Genomic DNA, 4,509 nt, shown 5'->3' with positions numbered 1-4,509 from the left:
GGGGGGGGGAGGGGGGGGTATTGGGGAAAATGAAGGAAAGGAAAAGGGAAGTGAACGTGCAGTGCAAGAGACGACGTTTAATTATTGTCCACGGCCTTAGACTAAGGATTTACACCTTTTTATGCGATGGTCATATATAGGCCTACAAATTAGTACCTTAAGGGTATGAATTACTACTCTAAGGTACTAATATGTTCCTATTAGGGGTAAAAAGGTACAAAGATGTCCTTTTAAGAGTACTGCTCCAGTAAGCTGTTGTACCCCAAAAGGTACAATTTTGGCTCCTTTTTTTCTGTGTGGCCTGGATGCGTGTGAGATTTCCCGGCCTGAAATTCCCAGTCCGGCCCTGCCTCTTCCTAATAAATAATGTCTTACAAAAATACATTCAATTATCAAATACTTACTGACATGATCACCTGATCAAAGGTTGTCAGTGCAGGTTTATGAGCAATAAAACTGTTTAAAGTACAATAGATAAAGGTGCAGTAAAAGATTTCTGAAAACCCTGTTTGAAATCAACAAAACAAAAACATTCCCCTACCCAACCCTCACACCTCTTGATGCATCTTGATGCTTCTGACCTCACATTCATGTACATGTGATGCAACACAGACAACGGCTATGGTGGAATCTGCTGTGTCCAATAATAATGCAAATGAACAAACAAGTGAAGATGACACACAAGTATATTCAAGCAAAAGTCAGCATATCCCAGATCTGTGAAATGCAGCAAAACTAATGTTACTCACGTATCGAGAAGAAATAAAGCAACCCCTGTGTCCGTTTTTAGGTGTTCCCACTCTTTAAGTTTTTCAAGCATATTGAAAAACATATAATTTGTTATGGTATTTTAAATCCTTTTTTGATATGTCCCTATTCAGTCCACTTTCCATTGTGTATTAAGCAAGTATGCAAAAACTAGTAAATACATAAAATTAATCAGAAACAAATATTGTTCATTCATTTATTTATAAGACAATATCTATGCCTGTGCAGAATGTGTCAAGATGGCTTTGACTTCCAGTCTCTGATGCGTTTTCCTGATGAGCATCTGAGAGTTTGAATTAATCAGTTATAAGTTGTTAGTTGTTGGTTTTTTGCTTATTCCATTATTTATTTATCATTTATGATGCTTAAATATGATGTTTCTTTGCTTAATCTTGGGAGTGTAATAAATGACCCAATGTTGACTTTACTCTCCTGACTGTATCTTATGGTTAAATTTTAACTGAGTTGATTATAACAATATAATTATGTTCAAAGTCCATTTTGTGGAACAAAGAAAGTGAAGAACATCATTTGAGAAAAGTGTTTTTGAATCAGATTTCAGATGAAATGCATGTCTAGAGACAGATTTTCAATTAATTACTGATTGGACAAAGGTAAGTTTAATATAACACTTCTGGATTCATTTTCATGTGTTTAATGTAAATTGAGTGACAGAAATAAAACAGAAACAGACTTATGCTGTAAAAATGTGTCCAGATATAGTTTCACAATCAAATATATTTGAAAACCTATATTTAATCATTTATTTATACTGTATATGTGATTAAACATACATTTAATGTTCACATCAGGATGGCAACAGCTCTGTTGGTCATTAGAAAAAGTTTTCGGGTATATACAAAATCTGTCAGGGAATCAGGAAGTGAAGTTACACTCTAAAAAACACTTGGTTAAAAACAACCCAATTTGGGTTGTTTTTAACCCAAGGGCTGGCTAGATATAGGACAGAACACATATGGGGTTAATTTTACCCAGCAAATTGGCTTGTTTATTTAACCCATCATAATGGGTTGATTTAACCCAGCTAATGGGTTGATTAATTTTTATTATAGTATATCTTATTTTTTACTTTATACATGCAATAATGTTTACAGATTAACTTAAATCCACTAAACTTTTGTAAAATACTCCACACAACCACTGGTTTGCATTATAACTTCCTTTATTTTCCTTTATTTATCATTTACAGCATTGTTTATCGTTTTTAGGAAATGTAAATAAATTATTTGAATTATGTTTGATTATGTTATAACACTTTTCAGTAACAATATTTCATATTACAAGTACAGCAGGATGAAGGAAATGGTTGAGTATTATTTTAGGTATAAAATATCATTATTGTAATGCTTGTAATGTCCATTTTTAGACGGTCGGTAGACGTTCGATCGGTCGGTTGGTCGAAAGTTTGATTTTAGCATGGAATACGCTTCATATATTTCTCTGTTCACGCTCCACTTCATCTGCCAGTGAATTCAACGATCTTATCAGGATCTCCAGCCGCCATGTTTCAAACGATCCAAACGTTATAATTTAATTTTCATTTTCCTTTTGCAACAAACTTTGCACGTATGGGTAATGGAAAATGTAAATTGAAATACAGAAATACAATGCCATTTTGCATATTGCATTTTAAATGGAATTTAGCTACCTATTTGCTTCCATATTTAACAAACATTAAAACTAAATATTAAATATTAAACATTAAACAGAAGTAGTTCACGTGTAAACGACCAGTCTCTGTTATTCTGTTTCCACCGTAACGGCACTGGCTCTCGTGCCCGAGCTGGAGTCGTGTTCGGTGGGGAACTGCTCACGGCTGAGACCGCCGCCCTGCGTTTCACTCATATCCGAACTATACTGCCGCTGCCTTCATAACCTGTCCAAAACAAACAGTAAACAGCTCTGAGGAAATTTTTTAACATCCAAAGTATTTGTATCTGTATCTTTATGAATAAAATTGTTTATTTTATGCAGAGTATCATGGCTTTTCCATCACGGGATAAGACTGACGTTAGGTGATTACACCGCGCACCTGTATGTTGCTCTGCATGAAATTGAACGATATACAGCACAGTAATGATTTTATATATAAAATAAATTGTACACAAACCTGTATTTTACCGAAGAAATGCATCAATTCGTTGGCGCTTAGAACTGTCCTCTCCAGAAGAGAACGCAAAATCCCTGCGATAAATAACTCAACTGCTGGGTTACGTCTGACCCAGGATCTGAGTAATACAAAAACTACCCAAACATTGGGTTGTTATGTCTGACCCAGGAGCTGGGTAACACAAAAACTACCCAAACACTGAAAAAATAACCCCAAAAAAAAGACTCAAAAGGCTCAACCCAGCATTTGGGTTAAAAAAATAACCCAGGATTTTTTAGAGTGTAAGAAGGTCATAAAGTATGCTTTCTCTAAATTGGGAATTTTGGACTGAAAAGGCATATGGTTTTGACAGGCAATTATTGATTCAAATCCATTTTGGCTTACTGTTATAATGAAATAACTGAATAAAGACAACACTATGTCAATGTGTTGATGTTTGCATTTACGAAAATGATAGTTTGTTTTAGTGTATGTATTCATGTGGCCTTAGTGTTACAGGTGAACAATTCATGTCATAGAATACCAAGGAATTTTTTTATATTCCCCAAATATATCTGAAGTAAAATGATTTCTGTTCATGTTATATGACTTTCTAGAGCACTGCCTCTGAAATGAGTCACTATAAGTGGAAAGAAGAGGAGGAGGATAATGTTCAGTCACATAAAGCAGCATCTCCAGAACCCAGCTGTGTGTCTATGAAGAGTGACGCATCCATTGGAATCCCCCCTCGTCTTAGTGATGGATCAGTGACCTCTGACCCTGAGTGAGTTCAAACACGATGGGACATGTAAAATAATGATTTTGGTGCAGCAACATACAACTTGGGTAAACCAATTTGTTTCACTGCCTGAACTGAGATTTCATATTAAAGTGCAGAATTTGGTGCACTGAATCATTTGAGCACTTTCTCTATTTTAATGCTTGGTCACAGTTTTTCTGTTCATATCACTGTTATGCAGAGTGAAGAGAGATGATGTGATCAGATCAGTAAGACCCCTTGTGATCCATCAGAAAAGACAGATCACAGTCACTAAACACCGTCACAAAACCAACATGAAGAACAGGTATGAGAGCTTATTTGAGGGAATCAAACAAGAAGAGAATCAAACCCTCCTGAACAGGATCTACACACAGCTCTACATGATAGAGGGAGAGAGTGAAGGAGTGAATGAAGAACATGAGGTTTTACAGATGGAGAAAACACCCAGAACACAACACACTCCAATCTACTGCAATGACATCTTCAAACCCTTACATGAACCAGGATGTGAGGAGAAAGATGAAATCAAGACTGTTCTTACTAAAGGCATCGCTGGAATTGGAAAAACCGTCTCGGTGCAGAAGTTCATTCTGGACTGGACCGAGGGAAAAGCCAATCAGGATGTAGATTTCATGTTTGTGCTTCCATTTCGAGAGCTGAACTTGATCCGAGATCATCAGTACAGTCTTCACAGACTTCTGCTGGACTTTCATCCTGAACTTCAAGATCTGGACTCACAGATTTATGAGGAGTGTAAAGTTGTGTTCATCTTTGATGGTCTGGATGAAAGCAGAATCACACTGATGTTTTCAGACGCTCAGAAAGTTTGTGATGTGACTGAGACTTCACC

General features: G+C 36.2%; 1 pseudogene; it reads left to right on the top strand.

Moving 5' to 3' along the window:
• The window catches only part of LOC107663126 (NACHT, LRR and PYD domains-containing protein 3-like), an 11,777-nt pseudogene that overhangs the window by 2,117 nt on the left and 5,151 nt on the right, over positions 1-4,509 (top strand).

Source organism: Sinocyclocheilus anshuiensis, unplaced genomic scaffold, assembly GCF_001515605.1.
Source record: "Sinocyclocheilus anshuiensis isolate Anshui unplaced genomic scaffold, SAMN03320099.WGS_v1.1 scaffold767, whole genome shotgun sequence".
NCBI classification, from domain to species: domain Eukaryota; kingdom Metazoa; phylum Chordata; class Actinopteri; order Cypriniformes; family Cyprinidae; genus Sinocyclocheilus; species Sinocyclocheilus anshuiensis.
The sequence above is the reverse complement of the archived record's forward strand: the minus strand, read 5'-3'. Positions and strand labels throughout refer to the sequence as shown.